Below are 25,349 nucleotides of genomic sequence, written 5' to 3'. Positions count from 1 at the left end.
CACGTGCACCTTCCGCCGACCACTGGCGACAACATCGATGTACTGTGGAGACCTCACGCCCCACGTGTTGAGCAATTCGGCGGTACGTCCACCCGGCCTCCCGCATGCCCACTATACGCCCTCGCTCAAAGTCCGTCAACTGCACATACGGTTCACGTCCACGCTGTCGCGGCATGCAACCAGTGTTAAAGACTGCGATGGAGCTCCGTATGCCACGGCAAACTGGCTGACACTGGCGGCGGCGGTGCACAAATGCTGCGCAGCTAGCGCCATTCGACGGCCAACACCGCGGTTCCTGGTGTGTCCGCTGTGCCGTGCGTGTGATCATTGCTTGTACAGCCCTCTCGCAGTGTCCGGAGCAAGTATGGTGGGTCTGACACACCGGTGTCAATGTGTTCTTTTTTCCATTTCCTGGAGTGTAGTTCCTTATATCTTAATATGTTTTTCGATCTTGTCTTGTACATGCTTCCATTCTTCTTAGTAATCCAATTTCACGAGCCTGAATTCCACTTTCCTTGAGATTTTGACGTTGTCATCTGGACCGTTAAGAGAATTACTCTTAAGGAAGTCGAATTAGCTAAACATCTGAAAGAAAATGAAATAGAATTCGTTGCAATTGTGGCAAATGTGTTTCTGAGATGTAAACACGTAAGTGTGCATCGTGTGAGATTAGCACGCCTGACGCTGATATCAGGGCGTTTGGCATGGCGCCTGAGACCTTGCTCTGCCATTATCTTCGCCGCTATCATAGCAGCGAGAACACTGCCCGTCATTCTGCATGTCAGCGTGGCTCGGCATTGAGTGGGTCGGTGTCGCGGTGAGCATCAGTATCCCCCCATCCCAGGGGGCACTTAGAGGTCGCAAGCTCAAGACGCCCTCCGCCAGAACTTACTGTTACTGCCTGGGCATCCCGTAGGCCTAGCCACCCGTAGGACTGCTCAGATTCAAGGTGAGTTCAAACACTTTCTGCTTTCAGACCTGCGACTTACTGCGAAGAGAGCTATACTTGAATAAAAGGTGTCGTCGATATCGAGATCACTCATGACTACTGGCAAAGGTTAGCACATAAAAACAAAGAACGAGAAATGAAATTTATACCATGGTGACCCGGATTTGTAAGGTAGACCACCTAACTCTAAAAGTTTTCTTTCTTCACACACAACGGCACATCATCTTCGAGTAGTGCAAGAGACACTGGGTCGTTATAATTAAACTGGAGCTATTCACAGAGCTCAAGAGTGGGCGGTGATTAATGGCAGCGAAACTTCGTAAAGTTCTAGTTTTGGCTACCAAGTGCAGGTCTGGCGGTGCAGACAGAACTATAGAAATGTTTCCGTAAGTAACGGATAAGAAACGGGATGTTGGCAGAAAGGTTCAAACAATTGACAAAGTCATGATGTTGGTTTTGTTATTAACTGCCACTTACATAATTTGTTCAGTATGAGCACCAGACAAGTCGGCGATAAGCAACATCCGTAAAATGAATTGATAATTGGCTAGCAGCAGTTACAGTGGAAGCTAACCATTGTGTTTCGTATACTCTCCTTCAGGTCAGGTAGGGACCGAAGATGTCCCTGGTGAACGCGTTCTTTTAGATGCACCCTGAGCCAAAGGTGAGTTATATCAGATGATATTGCATGCCATGTATCCGGAAAAGATGTGGATATAACACATGGTGGAAGTTTGCATAAAGCACGTCTTTCACTAGGCGAGCGACATGACGTATTACCCCATCTTGCATTAAAGCAATGATTTCCAAGCAATTACGCTCTTCCAAAGCAGGATTCACATGCTGTACAAGGTCTCCATAACGTGAAGACGTCGCAGTACGCCTGACAGGCCCTCTGCGTTTATCCTCTTCAAAGAAGAACGAACTGAGAATAAAGGTGCTTGTGAATCCACATACGGCGAGTCCAAAACACGATTTGAGAGTTCGGCGTTCTATGTATCCACTGCACCCTGCAGCGTAAAATGGGCCTCGGCAATCCGTAGAATTTTGCCCGGCCACATGTCATCAACTTCGATCTGTGCCAGAAGTCAAAAAGCTAATCCAGAACGTTTCTGCGGATCCGGAGCTTTCAGTTGCTGCGCCGTCTAGATCTTGTACGGGTACAGAGTAAAGAAGATTGCACAACATTCCGTATTGTCGACCATGGGATGGACAATTGTCACTGCACGAGCACTAGCACAGCCTTGGTACGTGCTTATGCTCATTCACATCAACACCAATCTCGGCGATTACTTCCACCAGTATAGGAGGCATTCCTCTTTCAGGTGCTATACCAAGCACATCTGTGTTTACCATTTCATTAATGACATACATCCTGTCCTCTGACTTTTCAGCCGGCGATGCTCTCACATCGCAGCACTGTCATTGCTGCCGTCCTCCTAAAACAGTTTCACTAAAAGCGCACTCTCTGTCTTCTAGATAGGTAGACTGTTTACTGGCGTTATGGGTCGTTAAATGACAGCTTGGATGTCACATCATATAAGCAGTGTACAGCGCCAGATCTGCGCTTGATTGTCACAGTTGGAAGAAATTTGTTTTCCAGCGTGAATCGGTTCCACGTTGACGCTTTACCATATATACTAAGTGTCACTACAACACGATACTTACAGCCCTCTCCCACTAGGTAATTAATTGCTAGCGCGCACTAATACTTCAGCAGATGATGGACAAGCGTTGTGGATGCAGTCTCTTAAATAGACGTGTGGCATCTTCTAAGTGTCCGCCAATAAAACGCAGTCTGGGTTTCCATTCCCACAACATTAGGTATGTCATCGTGTCAGTTTATGTTTCTCCCAGGTATTTAGTTGAATAGGCAGCCTTTAAATTTGTGTAGTTTATCGTGTAACCAAAATTTAACGGATTCCTTTCCGTACTCATGGAAATGATTTCACACTTTTTATTATTTATAGACGGTTTCTACTTTTCCACCATACAGATATCTTATCAAAGCCGTTTTCCAATTGGTTTTGATCTGATAATGTTTTTCACAGTAGGTAGGCGACAGCGACGTCTGCAAAGAATCCAAGAGCGCTGCTCAGATTGTCCCTAAATCGGTTAAATAGATCAGAAACAGCAGATTGGCCTAGAACACTTCGTTAGGGAACCCCAGTTCAGAGTTCTTTTTTTTTTTTTTTATCATGATTTGATGCGGCCCGCCACGAATTCCTCTCCTGTGCTAACCTCTTCATCTCAGAGTAGCACTTGCAACCAACGTCCTCAATTATTTGCTATATGTATTCCAACCTCTGTCATCCTCTACAGCTTTTGCCCTCTACAGTTCCCACGGAATTCGTTCCCGAAGCAGAACCTCCTCATTCCTTACCTTACCAGTCCACCTAATTTTCAACAATCGTCTGTAGCATCAGATATCTCAAATGCTTCGATTCTCTTCTGTTTCAGTTTCCCTGCACTCCATGTTTGACTACCATACAGTGCTGTACACCAGACGTACGTTCTCAGAAATTTCTTCCCCACATTAAAGCCTAAGTTTGATACTAGACTTCTCTTGGCGAGGAATGCCTCTTTTGCCATTGCCAGTCTGATTTTGAGTCCTCCTTGCTCCGTCCGTCATTGGTTATTTTGTTACCCAGATAGCTGAATTCCTTAACTTTACCTACTTCGTGACCATCCATCCTGATGTTAAGTTTCTTCCTGTTCGCATTTCTGCTACTTCTGGACCTTCTATATATTGTATACTACGCGTCTGTCCCTATAGTTTACCCCTATTTTTCTCAGATTTTCGAACATCTTGTACCATTTTACATTGTCGAAGGCTTTTTTCCAGGTCGACGATATTCCGTAGGCAAGCAATATGATTAGAAGTTTCTTATGAGGAACCGTGTCAAGAGACTTCTGAAAATCCAGAAATATGGAACCAATCTGAGAACACCTGTCGATAGCACTCATTACTTTGCACAAACAAGTGTGCTGTCTATGTGTCAACACACCGTTTTCTTTCAGATGACGAATAAATTCGAACACAGTGTATGTTAGAAGGTCGTACAGCGAACCGCTGCCATTTATAAGGACCTGTGATTCATTGCGCTACCGCTATATCTTTTCTTGAGTTGTGGTGCGACCGCGCAACTATCCAGTCTGTGGGCACGGGTCTTTCGTCGAGCGAGCGGTTGTGTGCACTGTGGTGACAGAAGTGGTTGGATGCCTCCTAATATCGCGCTGGACTTCCTATTCCCAGGCGTAGTGCAGGAACTCGATGCGGTATTTACTCAACAAGTAGCTGGAAGTCCCCTGCAGAAATATTGAACCTTGGTGCCTCTATAGCCATCCATAATTGCGAAAATGTTGCCGGTGCAGACTTTGTGCACGAACTGTGATGTCTTACAAATGTTCGATGGGATTAATGTCGGGCGATCTGGGTGGCCAAATCATTCGTTCACGTCGTCCAGAATGTTCGTCAAACCAGTCGCGAGCATTTGTGGCACGGTGACATGGCACATCGTTGTTTGGGAAGTCCATGAATGGCTGCAAATACACCTACATCTATATCTACATACCTACTCCGCAATCCACCATACGGTGCGTGGCGGAGGGTACCTAGTACCAAAACTAGCATCTTCTCTCCCTGTTCCACTCCCAAACAGAACGAGGGAAAAACGACTGCCTATATGCCTCTGTACGAGCCCTAATCTCTCTTATCTTTGCGGTCTTTCCGCGAAATATAAGTTGGTGGCAGTAAAATTGTACTGCAGTCAGCCTCAAACGCTGGTTCTCTAAATTTCCTCAGTAGCAATTCACGGAAAGAACACTTCCTTTCCTCCAGAGACTCCCACCCGAGTTCCTGAAGCATTTCCGTAACACTCGCAGGATGATCAAACCTACCAGTAACAAATCTAGCAGCCCGCCTCTGAATTGCTTCTATGTCTTCCCCTCAATCCGACCTGATAGGGATCCCAAACGCTCGAGCAGTACTCAAGAGTAGGTCGTATTAGTGTTTTATAAGCGGTCTCCGTTACAGATTAACCACATCTTCCCAAAATTGTACCAATGAACCGAAGACGACTATCCGCCTTCCCCACAACTGCCATTAAATTCTTGTCCCACTTCATATCGCTCTGCAATGTTACGCCCAAATATTTAATCGACATGACTGTGTCAAGCGCTATACTGCTAATGGAGTATTCAAACATTATGGGATTCTTTTTCCTATTCATCTGCATTAATTTACATTTATCTATTTATAGAGTTAGCTGCCATCACAAATCCTGTCCAAGTCATCTTGTATCCTCCTACAGTCATTCAACGACGACACCTTCCCGTACACCACAGCACCATCAGCAAACAGCCTCACTTTGCTATCCACCCTATCCAAAAGATCATTTACGGAGATAGAAAACAACAGCGGACCTACCACACTTCCCTGGGGCACTCCAGATGACACCCTCACCTACGATGAACACTCACCATCGAGGACAACGTACTGGCTTCTATTTTTTAAGAAGTCTTCGAGCCACTCACATATTTGGGAACCAATCCCATATGCTCGAACCTTAGTTCGGAGTCTGCAGTCGGGCACCGAGTCAAACGCTTTCCGGAAGTCAAGGAGTATGGCATCCGTCTGATACCCTTCATCCATGGTTGGCAAGATTGTCCCCATGCAACCGACCATAATCATATCCAGTCAATGATCCATTCATATGCAGTACGTTACGACGTCGTGGGCCGTTTGTACTCCCTGTTTCAGTTGTAGGTCATCTACAGGTCATCCTGCATTTCGCTCCCCCCCTTTCATTGCAACCTTCCCGTAGTCAATGGGGTTTCCTACGTGTTCCACTACATCATTTAAATAAAGTAGTAGTAGACTCCCTTACATTTGAATCTTCCGATTTTGTTCCCTTAAGAATGACACGGTGAGTTGCATCTACATGAAATCGTGAATGAAATTACAAAACTGGCCCCATAAACGATAAGCTCATATTTTTTTCACTGAAAGCGTCTTTCATAAAGCACTCTCGATGTCACGGGCGAACAGGCAAGCTGAATTCCTCTCAGAGCACGGGACCCATGTTGGTTTTTACGGAGAATTAATTTTTTATAGAATTTCTTACCCAAATAATGTCACAATAACTAAGCTATAAGTATGTGCGTCTATCCTAAGACCCTTTTTCAGAGCGGGAATGGTCTGATCTGTTTCCTAGTCGCTAGTTAACTTTCGCTGATTCAGCGACTTACGATAAACTACAACTAAAAGCAGACTAACTTAGTATTTCGTAGTTTCTGTACAGCCCTCCGTCCTTATAACCTCTATCCTTACAAACGAGAAATATTTTGCTACACTTCCAACATTCCTTGTAACACCTGCAATCTCACGATTTTAGATTCCTTCCCCGGCGTTAAATGATTCGAAAATTTCGGGTATCGAAGTTACTGGAACGTCTGAGGTATTGTCATCTGCATTGGCTGGAAGTATTTTCAGACAAAGCATTCAGAACAATCTCACATGACTCTGGTATCTATTTCAATCGCATGACTCTCTCATTCTATAGCTGGCAAATTGAAGTCTCCCCTTTATCAACAGCATGTGCCGGGAACTTACAATAATCTTCAAGTTGTCTCTGAAGCGCTCTGTCACTTCAGCTCCTGACGCAGGTGGTCTATAAAAACATCCGATTATCATGTTCGGGTCAGCTCTGATGTTAAACATCTCCCAGATTACTCCATACTCTAGTTGAGTAATGAACTTACTAGGTGTACGGCAATACATAGGCCATCACAATTGTCATAAGAGCTACCTGGTGATATGCAGGGTGTTTCGTAATTCATGTTACACACTTCTAGAGGTTTTAGAGGGGTTTAGCAGATAAATTTTTACACAGGTACCCATGATCGGAAATGGTTCGTTTCCATGTTAGAAGGAGAGCAAGATGTACACATTTCACTCCTATTTACTGTGATATACCAGAGCTGTACGATGCGAAGACCACAAAGTTTGGTGCACACAGAGTACCTGTGCAGTAAGTTCGCATAAACTCCGTCCACCATCCGTGGTGTATGGTTAAGAACTTCTGCCGCGGCCAAGACCCTTGCAACCAAATCTTCCTCCAACTCAACAGGGATCTCGTAAACAAGCCTCTTCATGTGGCTCCACAAGAAGAAGTCCATAGTGGTTAAATCTGAGGTTGTTGGTAATCAAGTAACTGGCCCACATCGACCTATCCACCCGTCTGCTTAGATTACACAAAGATGGAACTGCAAAATGTACTGGAGCGCCCTCATGCTGAAACCACGATTGCTGCCGACTGTCCAGTGGCATATCTTCCAAAAACTTCTTCAGCAGTTGCTGCAGGAATATCAAGTATATGCCATCAGGTGAGGAGGAAGGATGTACGACCCAGTCATACAACCATCGCAGATACCTGGCCAATTAACGCCGATGTGTACAGGTGGCTTTGGGGTTTTGGTTCAAATGGCTCTGAGCACTATGGGACTCAACATCTTAGGTCATAAGTCCCCTAGAACTTAGAACTACTTAAACTTAACTAACCTAAGGACATCACACACACCCATGCCCGAGGCAGGATTCGAACCTGCGACCGTAGCAGTCCCGCGGTTCCGGACTGCAGCGCCAGAACCGCTAGACCACCGCGGCCGGCGGCTTTGGGGTTTTGCTGATCCCAAATGTGGCTATTTAGTGCGTCCAATACAACTTCCGTTTTGCAATGTGCTTCGTCGGTGAACAAAATGTGCCTTGGAAATTGAGGAAAATCCTTACAACGGAGTAAAAAACCAGTACCAAAACTGACACGTGTCAAAAAACTTGCCGGCAGCGTAACGTGCACCTTCTGAGGGTGATATCGGTGGAGTTGCTGTTCATGCAGAACGTGCCAGACAGACGAGGGACACACATGCAAGTCCCGTGCGATGGCTCGACTACTCGTCGATGGGTTCTCTTCAACTTGAAGCACTCGTCTTTCAGATCAACTGTCTGCCGCCTTCATGGAGCACCTTACTGCAGCATTAGCCACAGTAATGTCACCTGACGCATCACCAGAAAGCACGGAAACAAGGTAGATGGAAAACAGACGACATCACGTGACATCGCGTCATCATACCATTCATGAGTGGGGGAAGCCTAACACAATAGGCGAATTGCGTGAGAAGCATATAGCGTGCGATTGAGTAGCTCGTTTCCCTTGTCATATGGAAACAAACCGTCTCAGACATGGGTTCATCTGTAAAACGTAATCTACTAAGTTCCCTTCAGAACCTCTAGAAGCTTGTAACAGGAATTGTGAAACACCCGTATATCACCTGGTACGTTCATTACAGAGCCCGAATATGAAGCATCAAAGGTTTCTCGGCTTCTAGATACGTCCTGCCGGTACAATACCCAGAACGGACCAAAACTAGCATAACCTCAGTACAGATCTCGAAGCCGTCTATCAATAACAGACCAAACCTGAAATAAAAACAGCTGCGACAGAAGCTTAACTGAGCATCCCCACCACTGTCCTTAGCCGGCTGCGGTGACCGAGCGGTTCTAGGCGCTTCAGTCCTGAACCGCGCGACTGCTACGGTCGCAGGTTCGAATCCTGCCTCGGGCATGGATGTGTGTGATGTCCTTAGGTTAGTTAGGTTTAAGTAGTTCTAAGTTCTAGGGGACTGATGACCTCAGATGTTAAGTCCCATAGTGCTCAGAGCCAACCACCACTGTCCTTAACCTGCGCAGCTTTTAGATGCGGCCAGGGGGTACCTAAATTGCTAAAAATCGAGAAAGTTTCACAGCAGGATGATCACTGTATGAAAGAAAGAAGGTAAACAGTAAGGAAGAATCGCACATATCAGAAACGTTTAAAACAGCAACACGAAATGTTGAGGTCTGATGAGTTAAGAAACAGAAATGGAACAAGAACCAGGCAAAGTTGAAGTTAATATGTCTTGATAGTTTCTTCGAGTTGGCTGCCGGACACTAAAATCAACTCAATTTAATATTTCGGCGATCCAACCGTTCGCCATTCTCAGGCGATCGCAGCTTCTGCTGCTGAGTCCCTCTTAGAACTAATGCCAAGGCTACAAATCGACGTCATATATAGGCCCCAGTACAGTGCACAGTGCTTGCGCTGCCCATCACAGTTGCCGACCTCAGCAGTACATCGGCGGCAACGACATTTCGCACTCAGAGCGATTTTCGAACATTCAGACTGGCTGCACGGAATTGTCTCTATTAACCAAATGAACCGCCAACCTAATTTCAATTGCATCTTTATAAACATTGTTCCAAAACCCGGAAGTGTTGGCAGCTATCACAGTCTCGTCAAATTTCATACCGTGCTCCTCGTTTAAACAATGTTCTGCTGCCGTCGATTTTTCCGGTTGTAGCCTCGTATGAGGGCGATGATCCACGCACGTGTTATGAAATGTGCGTATCGAACGGCCGATGTAAGCCTTCCCACTTCTCTCGAACACAAGTCATTCGTTCACTTTTAAACGAAGATATTGCTATGTCCTAAAGTTGAGAGAGATACGTCTTCATATTGTCTCTGTCTGCACCAGAAGGATGAAGAAGTCAAAATACTAATGAATTTTATAACCTGTTAAATAAAATATATTTACTTACCATGGGAGTCCAACTCCCAAATGGGTAAGGGAACTGTTAAGGATTCATTTCGTACAGAGGCCGAAAGTACACTGAATAACAATGGAAACATCTAACAGGGTTTTCCATGCATAATGAATTAAGATAATAAATACGTTTTTTATACATCGAGACATTCATAACTTTTTATGTGAAGCTCTGTGTACAGCTTCAGTAACTATACTGCTGTGCTAAGACGGCATAGTTGAGAATAAAAAACACAGGAGTCTCAAGACACGTGGATCTGTCATCAGATCACTTCTTAGTAGGAAGCGGCGGAACTTTTATTTACAAAAAAAGGGGAGTAACCAAGCATAAGCACCCAATCAGACGTCACAAAATATTAAGTTACAATTACTCCAAGAATATAGTATCAAACTGTTATATCAAAAGGGACTAGATGAAAAATATAAATGAAACCAGTAAATAACAACGAAAATGGAGGGGGGAGTGTATTAAAGAAATTATGGAGGAAACAGCTGCTGAAGCATTAGGATTGAGGAAAAAGAAAAATTCTAAATTTGGACTAACGATTTGGTGCGACCATACTAGCAAACTAATAAAACATAAAAACGAGACATGTCTATAAAACCTGACACTATCTAACGACATGAATTTCAGCCCCCCATGAACCATGGACCTTGCCGTTGGTGGGGAGGCTTGCATGCTCAGCGATACAGATAGCCGTACTCTAGGTGCAACCACAACGGAGGGGTATCTGTTGAGAGGCCAGACAAACATGTGGTTCCTGAAGAGGGGCAGCAGCCTTTTCAGTAGTTTCAGGGACAACAGTCTGATGGTTGACTGATCTGGCCTTGTAACACTAACCAAAACGGCCTTGCTGTGCTGGTAATGCGAACGGCTGAAAGCAAGGGGAAACTACAGCCATAATTTTTCCCGAGGGCGTGCAGCTTTACTCTATGATTAAATGATGATGGCGTACTCTTGGGTAAAATATTCCGGAGGTAAAATAGTCCCCCATTCGGATCTCCGGGAGGGGTATAGCCAGGAGGACGTTGTTATCAGGAGAAAGAAAACAGGCGTTCTACGGATCGGAGCGTGGAATGTCAGATCCCTTAATCGGGCAGGTAGGTTAGAAAATTTAAAAAGGGAAATGGATATGTTAAAGTTAGATACAGTGGGAATTAGTGAAGTTCGGGGTAGGAGGCACAAGACTTCTGGTCAGGTGAATACAGGGTTATAAATACAAAATCGAATAGGGGTATTGCAGGAGTAGGTTTAATAATGAATATGAAAATAGGAATGCTGGTAAGCTACTACAAACAGCATAGTGAACCCATTATTGTGGCCAAAATACATACGAAGTCCACTCCTACCACAGTAGTGCAAGTTTATATGCCAACTAGCTCCGCAGATGACGAAGAGACTAATGAAATGTATGATGAGATAAAAGAAATTATTCAGATAGTGAGGGGAGACGAAAATTTAATAGTGACAGGAACTCGATACTAGGAAAAGGAAGAAAAAGAAACGGCGAAGGTGAATATAGAATGGAGTAAGGATTGAAAGAGGAAGCCGCCTGTTAGAATTTTGCACAGAACATAACTCAATCATAGCTAACACTTGCTTCAAGAATCATAAAAGAAGGTTGTATACATGCAAGCAGCCTGGAGATACTGGAAGGTCTCAGATAGATTATATTATGGTAAGACAGAGATTCAGGAACCAGGTTTTAAACTATTGGTTATGGACTGCAGATCAAAACTGAAGAAACTGCAAAAAGGTGGGCATTTGAGGAGATGGTACCTGGGTAAATTGAAAGAACCAGAGCCTGTAGAGAGCTTTAGGCAGAGTGTTAGGAAAGGACTGACAAGAATGGGGGAAAGAAATACAGTAGAAGAAGAATGGGTAGCTTTGAGAGATGAAATAGTGAAATTAGCAGAGGATCAAGTAGGTAAAAACCCGAGGGCTAATAGAAATCCTTGGGTAACAGAAGAGATATTGAATTTAATTGATAAAAGGAGAAAATATAAAAAAGCAGTAAATGAAGCAGGCAAAAAGTAATATAAACGTCTCAGAAATGAGATCGACAGGAAGTGCAAAATGGCTAAGCAGGGAAGGCTAGACAACAAATGTAAGGCTGTAGAGGTGCATATCACTACGGGTAAGATAGATACTGTCTACAGAAAAATTAGAGAGACCTTTGAAGAAAAGAGAACAACTTGCACATATATATCAAGAGCTCAGGTGGAAACCCAGTTGTAAGCAAAGAAGGCAAGGCAGAAAAAAAAATGGCTCTGAGCAATATGGGACTTAACATCTGAGGTCATCAGTCCCATAGATCTTAGAACTACTTAAACCTAACTAACCTAAGGACATCAGACACATCCATGCCCGAGCTAAGATTCGAACCTGCGACCGTAGCGGTCGCGCGGCTCCAGACTGAAGTGCCTAGAACCGCTCGGCCACACCGGCCGGCGGAAAGAAGAAAGGTGGAAGGAGTATACTGAGGGCCTATACAAGGGCGATGTTCTTGAGGACAATATTATATAAATGGAAGAGAATGTAGATGTAGATGAAATTGGAGATATGAAAATGCGTGGAGAGTGTGACAGAGCACTGAAAGACCTAAGTCGAAATAAGGCCCCGGGAGTAGAGAACATTCCATTAAAACTACTGACAGCGTTGGGAGTGCCAGGCCTAACGAAAATCTACAATCTAGTGAGCAAGATGTATGAGACAGGCGAAATACCCTCAGACTTCAAGAAGAATATTACTGGCAGAAGTAAAGCTGTGAGGACGGGGCGTGAGTCGTGCTTGGGTAGCTCGGTTGGTAGAGCACTTGCCCGCGAAAAGCAAAGGTCCGGATTTCGAGTCTCGGTGTGGCACACAGTTTTAATCGGCCAGGAAGTTTCATATCAACGCACACTTCGCGGCAGAGTGAAAATCTCATTCAGGAAGAATATTATAATTCCAATCCCAAAAAAAGCAAGTGTTGGCAGATGCGAAAATTACCGAACTGCCCGTTTAATAAGCCACTGCTGGAAAATACTAACACGAATTCTTTACAGACGAATGGGAAACTGGTAGAAGCCGACCTCGGGGAAGATCAGTTTGGATTTCGTAGAAATGTTGGAACACATGAGACAATACTGACCCTACGACTTACTTTAGAAGATAGATTAAGGAAAGGCAAACCTACGTTTCTAGCATTTGTAGACTTAGAGAGAGCTTTTGACAATGTTGCCTGGACACTCTCTTTGAAATTGTGAAGGTGGCAGGGGTAAAATACAGGGAGCGAAAGGCTATTTAGAATTTGTACAGAAATCAGATGTCAGTTATAAGAGTCGAGGGGCATAAAAGGGAAGCATTGGTTGGGAAGGGAGAGAGACAGGGTTGTAGCCTATCCCCGATGTTATTTAATCTGTAAATTGAGAAAGCAGTAAAGGAAACAAAATAAAAATTCGGAACAGTAATTAAAATGCATGGAGAAGAAATAGAAACTTTGAGGTCACAGATGACATTGTAGTTCTGCCAGAGACAGCGAAGGACGTGGAAGAGTAGCTAAACGGAATCGACAGTGTCTTGAAAGGAGAATGTATGATGAACAACAAAAGCAAAACGAGGATAATGGAGTGTAGTCGAATTAAATCGGGTGATGCTGTGGGAATTAGATTAAGAAATGAGACGCTTAAAATAGTAATTGGGTTCTTATATTTGGGGAGCAAAATAACTGATTATAGTCGAAGTAGATAGGATATTAAATGTAGACTGACAATGGCAAGAAAAGCGTTTCTGAAGAAGAGAAATTTGTTTAGCATCAAGTATAGATTTAGTGTCAGGAAGTCGTTTCTGAAAGTATTTGTCTGGAGTGTATCCCTGTATGGAAGTGAAACATGGACGATAAATAGCTTGGACAAGAAGAGAATAGAAGCTTTTGGAATATTGAGCTACAGAAGAATGCTAAAGGTTAGATGGGTAGATGACATAACTAATGAGGAGGTATTGAATAGAATACGAGAGAAGAGAAATTTGTGGCACAACTTGACTAGAAGAAGGTACCGGTTGGCAGAGCATATTCTGAGGCATCTAGGGATCGCCCATTTAGTATTGGAGGGCAGCGTGGAGGGTAAAAATCGTAGATGGAGACCAAGAGATGAATACACTAAACAGATTCAGAAGGATGTACGTTGCAGTAGGTACTGGGAGATGAAGAAGCTTGTACAGGATAGAGTAGCATGGAGAGCTGCATCAAACCTGTTTCTGGACTGAAGAGAAAGAAATACGAAAATGAAGCGGGGAATTTGGGAGCGATATGTGAGTGAAATGGAACATGACAGTCATTGAAGACAAATTATACTAATTTATGAAGTACTTGAATATATAAGAAATAGGTATATTCTAGTAATCTTGAACGAACTGACACAGAAGCCCGAACAATGGGAGTTGACATAATAGGACAGGCATTGATTGATATTGTGCAATTGATATTCTGCACTGATAATGGCTAGGCTCTTGGCTAAATAATGTCATATCACAGTCAATGAATGCATCCAGACTCCTAATAAAAGGTAACTTGATGGAGAACTAGTTTTTTTACAAGTTAATATACAGAGTGAAAAGCATTTAAACCGAAAAACACTGGGAGGTTGTAGGGGACATCAAAACAAATTTTTTTCCCTAATGTCATTTTGCCTATGAGGATTATTTAAACCGGTGGAGGCCGTATTACGCTCTTCAGTTGTTGGACGGCGTATTACGCTCTTCAGTTGTAGGCAACTGTTGTCCACCAGTGCAGTGCAGTAGCGCATTGTCTCTGTTTACTAATGGAGCGTTATACGTGGAGTGGGTAAACTGACTGCTACGGTCGCAGGTTCGAATCCTGCCTCGGGCATGGATGTGTGTGATGTCCTTAGGTTAGTTAGGTTTAAGTAGTTCTAAGTTCTAGGGGACAGATGACCACAGATGTTAAGTCCCATAGTGCTCAGAGCCATTTGAACCATTTGAGTACACTGATACGGTTGGTGCGTAGTACGTAGCGCACCACAAAGGACGAGCTGCACAGCGGGTTTATCAACAACAATATCCTAATCGCCGTATCGCGCATCATAGGACCTTTGCTGCTGTGTACCTACGTCTGCGAGAGACCGGGTCGTCATTTAGCAGATTACCTGGACAGGGACACCCTCGCACGGTAAGAACGCTGCAATTTGAGGGAGCTGTCTTGCAGCATGTGGAGCGGGATCCTTGAATCAGCACTCGTGCAATTGCACGTAAGATGGGGACGAATCAGACGAATTTATGAACAGTCCTTCGAGAGCAATTGTTACGTCCATTTCACTTACAGCGTGTCCACAACCTGGAACCAGTTGATTATCCACCCAGAGCAGGTTTCGCAGTGGTACCTGGAACAGTGTGAAATGCATCTTACATTTCCATCCTCTGTGTTGTTTACCGATGAAGCAACGTTCGGGCGTGATGGAGTCTTCAACATGCACAATTTGCATGTTTGGAGTAAGGATAACCCACATGCCACAGCTACTAGCTCCCATCAAGTGCGGTTCTTCGTTAATGTGTGGGTCGGTGTTTAACTGGGCTATGTCTGCTACCTAGGCCATTAAATGGCAGGCACTATTACAATTTTCTCGCCAGAGCATTGCCAGAATTGTTGGAAGACGTCCCGCTCCCTACAAGGCAACGCAAGTGGTTCCAACATGACGGGGCGCCGGTACATTTCAGTCGTCGTGTGCGTCGATTGCTGTACCGACGGTTCCCATAAACGTGGATTGGCAGAGGTGGTCCTGTACCGTGGCCTGCTCGATCCCCAGATATGTCCACTCTGGACTTTTTTGTGTGGGGAGAGATGCGCAACCTTGTTTACGCAACTCCTGTTCCATCAGAAGAGGATCTGGTTGCCCGGATAGTAGCACCAGCAGGAACAATTCAGGATACTCCTGGGGTTTTTACCCGTGTCAGACAGAACATGATCCGACGGTGTAACCTTTGTTTACGTGTCAATTGAGGCATTTTTAAAAATCTACTGTAATTGAAATTGGGTTGTGTTAATGTGTTGTCTCTTGGTCATAAAAAAATGGAAAAGTGTTTGTTGGTTTAATTTGCTACCAGAGAAATCTTCCTCTGCCGGTTTAAATACTCTTCATAGAAAAAAATTACATTAAGGAAAAATATTTGTTTTGATGTCCCCTACAACCTCCCAGAGTTTGTCGGTTTAAATACTTTTCACCCTGTATAATTCGAACTGGAATGGCCTAAGTATTTGAAATGTTTATGGACTGAGAACAAAGAATTATCAGAATTAAATACCAATGTCATCGACACTGTAGATCCAATAACATTGGATGAACTGCAAAATGTGACACAAGAAACTAAAAATGGAAATTGAAACCGATTAAATAAGCATCTGACTAATTAAAGAATAGACCCCCGATTTTTGTGAGTGTTTCCTGGCTGGGCGGACTTGTTCCAAACGAGTGGTAAAAAGCTTTAGTGTTAGGGAAGGATGGGGAAGGAAGTCGGCCGTGCCATTTCAAGGAACCATCCCAGAAACTGTCTGAAGCGATTGAGGGAAATCACCGAAAACCTACGTCTGGATGGCCGGACGCGGCTTTCAACGGTCGTCTCCCCGAATGCGAGTCCAGTGTGCTAAACACTGCACCACCTCGCTCGGTGGTAGATCGTGTTCTGACTGCCTTTTCGCTTTGGCACATGTACTTGAGAAAACAAAAAATTTAGATTACCAACTTATTAAGTTTATAGCGATTATGAAAAGATGTTTGCAAGATAAAGTGGAAAATGCTGTGCGAATCACTAAAGAAAATAGTTCCAGCACATTTCATTACGAAAATACAGTCATTCCACGAACATAATAAAATAAGAATCCGCCCGGTATGAGAGGGACAGAACATGCCGCTACTAATCAAGGAATCAGGCAAGGGTGCCCACTGTCCCCAACCTTTTCAGTGCTTATATTGACCGCATCGTTAATAAATGGTTGATTACATTAAATGACGCATTAAGAGATGATGCCATTTAATGATAATCAGCTTATAATTGGAGAATTTGTTGTTTATTTCGCCGGCCGCGGTCGCCGTGCAGTTCTAGACGCTCCAGTCCGGAACCACGTGACTGCTACGGTCGCAGGTTCGAATCCTGCCTCGGGCATGGATGTGTGTGATGTCCTTAGGTTAGTTAGGTTTAAGCAGCTCTAAGTTCTAGGGGACTGATGACCTCAGATGTTAAGTCACATAGTGCTCAGAGCCATTTGAACCATTTTTCTTTAAGTACACTGCAGCTGTGCAGACTGTTTACAGATAAATACGTTCAAGTACGGCAAGTATTGGCGCGACTGCCTCTGACTTCCATGCTCATCTGCAGAGAAAGTACTTACTGAGAGGCAACTCTTTTATCAGACTTATTATCATAAGAAAAACTGCAGCTAGACGTTCGACGTTACTTGATACAATCTGACGATATGACTGATTACGGTGGAGAAATAAAAATCCCCATCGGCAGTACCTTCGTATCTCTAGAAGACACAGTCTGACAGTTATATGAGGTTTTAGCAACGATAATTTATCGAGGTACATATGAAGTGAAAAACTGTGCATTTTCGTGTGACGCACTTTCCATGCGCGGAAAGAAAGGAATGTTACAGAATGTATAAACACAGCACAGTTCTATTTAGATACATTGCTGTAATGGTGAACAACAATCGCTGTGGCTCTGAACGAAATCATAGCTCTTTCCAGGTATGTCCGACCGATAAGTGCCCGGAAAGAAAAGAGACAGCCTAACATTGCTGTTAAAGACGAATCCTGTTTTGTCATGACTGCGCCGATCAGTTCATCAGGAGTCTTAGTCAATCCCGACGCTACACCCAATTTCATTAGTTCGCAGCAACTGAATTATCAGATATATGACAAGTTACAGGGACTAAAAGTGAAACTTGATAGCAAGATGCCGAATTAATAATCATACTCTCTCCTCCAATTAGCTTTAGCAAACCGATTGCGGGACGATCATTTCCTGCAGCGTGTTCCAAATTTACGATGCGTTGCTGTCGACTCCTTTGTAACGAATTACGACTATGAAGAGATGTGACCAGCGATGTTCACACACAAGGCTGCCTTGCTGGCTGCCGTGTCGTAATACTGTTTCATTCACAGCCCACTGGAAAAGTTCTCTGTTCTCCCAGCATTCATGCTTGGTCAGCACAGTTTTTCAAGCGAGTTTCTCTTTATGGAGCTGTTGATTACCTGAGTTGGCCAGCCAAATGCCTAAGACACTACAGCAAGGAACATTTCCGACAGCCCGTATTCACTAGACGCTAGATCATCGGAAGACCTACATCTTCTCGGGTGATGCCGCCACACACCGTCAGGTGGCTTGCGGAGTATGGATGTAGATGTAGATTCCCTTATTAACTCCCTGTCAGGTCGGATTGAGGGAAGACATAGAAGCAATTCAGAGACGGGCTGCTAGATTTGTTACTCGTAGGTTTGATCATCACGCGAGTGTTACGGAAATGCTTCAGAAACTCGGGTGGGAGTCTCTGGAGGAAAGGAGGCGTTCTTTTCGTGAATCGCTACTGAGGAAATTTAGAGAACCAGCATTTGAGGCTGACTGCAGTACAATTTTACTGCCGCCAACCTATATTTCGCGGAAGGGCCACAAAGATAAGATAAGAGAGATTAGGGCTCGTACAGAGGCATATAGGCAGTCATTTTTACCTCGTTCTTTTTGGGAGTGGAACAGGGAGAGAAGATGCTAGTTGTGGTACGAGGTACCCTCCACCACGCACGGTATGGTTGATTACGGAGTATGTATGTAGATTTAGATGTAGATACGACACTATTTAGTGAGAAACAGGTTTCTGAATTAATTTGTAACATCGCCGAGAAAGAAATACATTCATTAAAGCATTTGCCTGGGATTCTAAATCCTTAGGTGGATCCATATACAGATACTTCTTTGTCTTTCCGCAACGAACTCTGGCTTTGATGTTCTTACGTTGTTGCATGCGATAAATCCCGACGTGAATGAATATCGACGTCATGCAGTGCAACGCGTGAGGGGTCAGCACCCTGGCACGACCAAGTACCTCACAGAGCGTGGTTCAGCTGGTCTCTCATTTCTTCTTCCATGTTTCTGGTGAAACCACAGGACAAATAGTTATCAGCGTCATAAAATCATTAGTAATCGTACTGTGAACTTTCGATGTCTGTGCCCCGGGAAGCTGATACATCATGTTTGACCTTTCAAATATTTATGTCGAATGTCCGAGTTAAACTACTGGGAACAATGTTTTCGTGCTTAGTTAATGTAGAAAACTGGATCTAAACTTAGACTACATATTCTTTTATTTGAATCATCGTTGTTTTTGTATTCTTTCCTTCTTTTGAAGACGTAGACTTCCAAAAGTACCAGAGAGAAACAGTAAAATATTTCATCGCAAGGAAAGTCCTCAGAGCCGAGTATCTTACTTTTAACAAAAACCACCAACAGGGACGAAAAGCAAGCTAGTTGCGGAGTTTTATATTGCTTGACAAAACTAAACTGAGGCCCTGTATTAACAATTTGAATTTGCACCTCTTGTATTTGTTCCGTATCTGCAGCTAAAATTAATAAAACTTACTTGTGAACTAGTGAATACGACGGGGATTGTACACGCAACAACATCGTTTACACCACGTATTACGAAGTGAAAAGACGTTTGTTAAAACAAAATTATACAAAGTACATTTAATATTGTGTACAGAACGAGAAAGAAGAAAGATCTGTCACAACAAAAGGTGAGTAATGACTAAAAATATACACTCAAAACTTTTTGCCACACTAAAACCATTATTTTTAAAAAGTCGCGGGATTTGTTAACTCGCTGATAAAATTCACACTCACATAGTTTGGTTTTCAGATGTCAAGGTATCAGAGCAGGACACCATACAGATGATCTTGCAAAACCTTTCAACGTAAAATCGAGGTAAGAACAAAAACAAACAGAAACTGTCTTTAGGCCTCGTTTTGTTAGCTACTGCCTAAAATACACTCCTGGAAATGGAAAAAAGAACACATTGACACCGGTGTGTCAGACCCACCATACTTGCTCCGGACACTGCGAGAGGGCTGTACAAGCAATGATCACACGCACGGCACAGCGGACACACCAGGACCCGCGGTGTTGGCCGTCGAATGGCGCTAGCTGCGCAGCATTTGTGCACCGCCGCCGTCAGTGTCAGACAGTTTGCCGTGGCATACGGAGCTCCATCGCAGTCTTTAACACTGGTAGCATGCCGCGACAGCGTGGACGTGAACCGTATGTGCAGTTGACGGACTTTGAGCGAGGGCGTATAGTGGGCATGCGGGAGGCCGGGTGGACGTACCGCCGAATTGCTCAACATATGGGGCGTGAGGTCTCCACAGTCCATCGATGTTGTCGCCAGTGGTCGGCGGAAGGTGCACGTGCCCGTCGACCTGGGACCGGACCGCAGCGACGCACGGATGCACGCCAAGACCGTAGGATCCTACGCAGTGCCGTAGGGGACCGCACCGCCACTTCCCAGCAAATTAGGGACACTGTTGCTTCTGGGGTATCGGCGAGGACCATTCGCAACCGTCTCCATGAAGCTGGGCTACGGTCCCGCACACCGTTAGGCCGTCTTCCGCTCACGCCCCAACATCGTGCAGCCCACCTCCAGTGGTGTCGCGACAGGCGTGAATGGAGGGACGAATGGAGACGTGTCGTCTTCAGCGATGAGAGTCGCTTCTGCCTTGGTGCCAATGATGGTCGTATGCGTGTTTGGCGCCGTGCAGGTGAGCGCCACAATCAGGACTGCATACGACCGAGGCACACAGGGCCAACACCCGGCATCATGGTGTGGGGAGCGATCTCCTACACTGGCCGTACACCACTGGTGATCGTCGAGGGGACACTGAATAGTGCACGGTACATCCAAACCGTCATCGAACCCATCGTTCTACCATTCCTAGACCGGCAAGGGAACTTGCTGTTCCAACTGGACAATGCACGTCCGCATGTATCCCGTGCCACCCAACGTGCTCTAGAAGGTGTAAGTCAACTACCCTGGCCAGCAAGATCTCCGGATCCGTCCCCCATTGAGCATGTTTGGGACTGGATGAAGCGTCGTCTCACGCGGTCTGCACGTCCAGCACGAACGCTGGTCCAACTGAGGCGCCAGGTGGAAATGGAATGGCAAGCCGTTCCACAGGACTACATCCAGCATCTCTACGATCGTCTCCATGGGAGAATAGCAGCCTGCATTGCTGCGAAAGGTGGATATACACTGTACTAGTGCCGACATTGTGCATGCTCTGTTGCCTGTGTCTATGTGCCTGTGGTTCTGTCGGTGTGATCATGTGATGTATCTGACCCCAGGAATGTGTCAATAAAGTTTCCCCTTCCTGGGACAATGAATTCACGGTGTTCTTATTTCAATTTCCAGGAGTGTATGTTCACTTTACAGGTTTTCAATAAATTAAATCCGCTGATGATGGCACATAGGTGGTGAAAAACCGTTTCTCATAAAAGACGGAACATGTATCCCATAATTTGAGACACTTTCTGGGGTAGATGGCGTTTACAAAAATGCGCTTCGTCTCTACACACATTCCTGAAGTAAATTGTAAGACTCATGCACAACCTTAATGGACCGCTGGCCATTAAGATTGCAGTAACGTTTATGGTAGCATACGACGTAGTTTTTGTTATTCTGCATATACAGTGTAACAAAAAGAATATACGATTAAACGTGCAGGTGATTTGGGTCTATACATGGAGCAAAATTTATAATGTAGATGGAAATCTCTGGTGGCGATAATAGGTCTAACCGGGGCCAGTACGAAAATGCAAACGACTTAAAGTTTCCAGAAAGAATCATGCACTCTACAGCGGAGTAGGCGCTGATATGAATACTCCTCGAAGGTACAAACTGTGTGCCATACAGAAAGTCGAATGCGCGACATCATCTGCCTTTGACGGGAAGTACGCTACCTACTGACCCTGGGACGACTCGCGACCTGTCCTCACAGCATTACTTATGACAGTACCTCATATATTTTTCAAACTTCACAGACGAAAGGAAGAAAGGATACTGCAGAAACATGGCTTAGCCACAGCCTGGTGGATTTTTCGAGAATGAGTTACTACTCGGCACCTCCTACCTCCTCCCCCCCCCCTTTTCCATCGTACAGCTTTTAACGGTGCCACAGAGCACCTTGAACGGGAATCGATGCTAACATTACACCTCTGCGAGGAATTTTTAAGCAGTTGTGACCCTGAGGTAACCTAATGGAAGTAGAAAAATCAAAATGGGAATAGTTTCCGAAATACTCCAGCAGAGTATAAACAAGAGTAAACGGTGGGTCAGGAACAGACGTTCTCCCAGCACAAAAGCAAGTCCTAACATTACATATTAAAACACGTCGACAGCCTAATTAGGCAATCTTCTGTCTAACAAAATGATAAAGCAGAAGACAGTGCTAAGGCTAACCTATCCTTCCTTGACACATACACTAAGCTCTTTCCTTATACCTGTTCACACTACAACACAGTAACATAACCTTGCAGATAAATGTGTTACTAACTAGTAAGTCAGACAAGCCAATGGCCAACGAGATAGTAAACAGCAACATATGCCTCTCAACAATACCTACCTTAAATGTTCTGGGTGCAACGGTTTATAAAATCAAATACCAACACACATGAAACTAGTAGAATACTGAACAGGGAAAAGCTTGAAATGATTCTGAATATAAATCAGGGTGTCTACTAATGCTCATAATCTATACCTTCATTGCCTAATACAGGGTCTCAATGCCAGGGCATTAATGAACTAGCATTAGAAAAGATAACACAGTAAACAGTCCTTCCTTAAACTCGGTTTGAAGCAGCTAAACAGAATGCAAACCTAACTACAGTGGCTCTGAAGGAGCCTTATCATTGCTTCATTAAATAACTGGGCTGGTACATGAGGACCGTTAAACTTTCATGGTTTGAAGAAACATGCTCATTAACCAAATCACACCAGTATGTATGAGAAAAGGTAAGTATTCTTATTAATTATTAGTTAAGTAAAGCAAAACTAACTATAACTCTTTAAATAACAAATGTGCTCTCATAAGCAGTCTTCTGACCCATTCAAAGTTATAATTTTTATTATTATTCTGGATTTACAATGTGAGTACATTTTTCCAGCACCTATTCTAGATTACAGTTAGTCACTAATTATTGTTCTCCACTCTTCTCTATTTGTCCATAAATCTTCAGGAATGTTGTTCTTCCTCATTGCTGACTGAACTCCCTGTATCCATGTATCAGGTGGTCGTCCCCTTTTTCTTCTTCCAATTGGTACCCAGTCGATTATGCATTTTGGTAGCCTTTCCTGTTCCATTCGTCTGATGTGTCCATACCATTTAAGTTGTTTGTCCTCGATGAAATCAATAATTGAATTTTTACATTTCATCTTGTCTCTGATTACTTCATTTCTTATTCTTTCTCGTCTTGATATTGTTGCTGAACTTCTCCAGAAATCCATTTCTGTGGCTAATAATTTTGATTTCAGTTCCCATTTTGTTGTCCACATTTCTGAACCATATGTAATAATGCTCCTAACTATTGTTTTAAAAATCCTTATTTTGTTATCAGTTGTTATGTGTTTGTCCCAGAGAATTCCATTCAATAAAGAGATTGTCGTCTTTCCAGAATTTATTCTTGATCTAATTTCTTTGTCCTGTTTCCCATCATTTGTAATTTTCACACCTAACTAAGTTATAATTGGCTGTGCAAATGACAACACTACGTTTAATTCAAGTTCAGCCACTTCTCATAACAAATTAGAACACTCGAAATTAAATCCACTAGGATAGGAATCCTATTCAGGTTTGTGATTTGGGATAATAATGGGTGTAAGATAGAGTTTTTAGTAACACCATGGTTGTCATTAAAATTAAGCAAATTTCACAAATAACTGGCCCATTTACACAGTGTCGAATATAAAACAATTAGGTGGAAGGCTGGTGGCACTGATGGCGCAATTTGCTGTGGCTGTTAACCTGGCGGCGATGCAGTCATGGCAGTACTGTTGGCCTCTCCCTATTACTGATCTTCTTGGAGTCGAAATAATGTTTTTATAGGGCCAAAAATCATGCCATGATAATGCTATCACCAAATTCAGCATCCGAGTTCTATAAATACCACCCATCAGCTCTTCTAGCCTCAAAACTCCAGGAATATGAGCCACTATCATCCGCTGCTGCTAGCGAGGTGAGCACTGCTCAGCCCAGGCTCCCTACTCGTCACAGAGGACGAGTTGCCACTTGCGCGCCAACCACACCTTCTTCACTCCGCCAGGCTACAACCGTAGCTGCGGGGCTTCCCCACACCTTTTACATTTAACCCTACGTTCCGTAATCGAGGACCAAGTCATTTATAGTACATTACATAACAACCATTTCATAAGTTACTTAAATTGAAAAGCACAATTTAAACAACATCGCTCAAAAATTCACATAACTAAATGGTTCAAATGGCTCTGAGCACTATAGGATGTTAAATCCGAGGTCATCAGTCCCATAGAACTTAGAACTACTTAAACCTAACTAACCTAAGGACATCACACACATCCATGCCCGAGGCAGGATTCGAACCTGCGACCGTAGCAGTCGAGCGGTTCCGGACTGAAGCGCCTAGAACCGCTCGGCCACCACGGCCGGCTCACATAACTAAAACATGTACACATAGTCAAAGAATTTCCATGACAGATACAGCATTATACATAAGCAATCCTACAAACTGACATAGAAGTATCGATACGGATACAAAATAGGTCAAAAATTGTTGTTACAAGCTCTCGCTACTAATTGTGATACACTATGTACACGTATCTGGCTGCTGGGTGAGCCTGTCGCCGTTCCCAGCTTGGCGCCACAAGCGGCGACTTACATCGCTTGGACATTAAAGCATCTTACGTTGTCACGCGGCTGGGTTATAATCCGAGCCTGGATGCCAGATACGACTGATACGTCTCTTCATGCTGCTTCAATTCTTCTAATCAATTATGATGCCTGGTGAGTGGTGACGCGCTAGTCTCTCTGCTACCCATTACCATAACAAAATCATTTTCCGCGAGAAATCTGGAGAAAGTGCTGGCCGTGGTAACAGGGGAAACACTGGCTGCCATTCCTTTGCGAGCTGTTGTACGGTGCACCACAATTAATGAGCCTCTCTGTTCCCAAGTCAACGGAATTCGCGATATTAGCCACCGTTCTGATAGACCGTGCTGCAGCAATGCCGTTATCGTGCCCACGTTGATACTTGCCTTCCTCCAAACACGTTGATTTACAGGATCAAGGTACAGTGGTTGGACAAAAACATGGGAGACTCCGAGAAATACTTGCTTAAACATAAATGCAGATGCAAACCAAGCCCGCAGATTGCACTATTGTAGTTGACCACGAACGGCACCTGTGCAGTGCCCTCAGTATGTTGCAGGTGTCAGTCGTGGTCAGAACACTCAGTGCATTATGTCGGACCTAAATGACTTTCAACGTGGGGATATTGCTGCGGCTTCTATGGTGGGTGCTACCATAACCGAGTGAGCTGGAGTGCTTGTTGTTTGTACAGGCACTGTGTTGGAGATTTATACTGCATGCAGGGAAAGCAGAAAGACATCGTTCGCTTAGTCAGAACACTGACGAAAGTGTAAAGTGTGTCTTAATTGATAGCGATAGACAGACACTGAAGATCGTCGT

General features: G+C 44.1%; 1 protein-coding gene across 1 annotated transcript in view; it reads left to right on the top strand.

Moving 5' to 3' along the window:
* Positions 1–803: 803 nt before the first annotated feature.
* The window catches only part of LOC126236514 (juvenile hormone esterase-like), a 98,720-nt gene continuing 74,174 nt past the window's right edge, over positions 804–25,349 (top strand). The window contains exon 1 of the mRNA XM_049945880.1: positions 804–949. The gene's annotated coding sequence lies outside the window, so the exon portion shown is untranslated. The remainder of the gene's footprint in view (positions 950–25,349) is intronic.

Source organism: Schistocerca nitens, chromosome 2, assembly GCF_023898315.1.
Source record: "Schistocerca nitens isolate TAMUIC-IGC-003100 chromosome 2, iqSchNite1.1, whole genome shotgun sequence".
In the NCBI taxonomy this organism is placed as follows: Eukaryota; Metazoa; Arthropoda; class Insecta; order Orthoptera; family Acrididae; genus Schistocerca; species Schistocerca nitens.
This window is presented reverse-complemented; position numbering and strand designations above follow the sequence as displayed.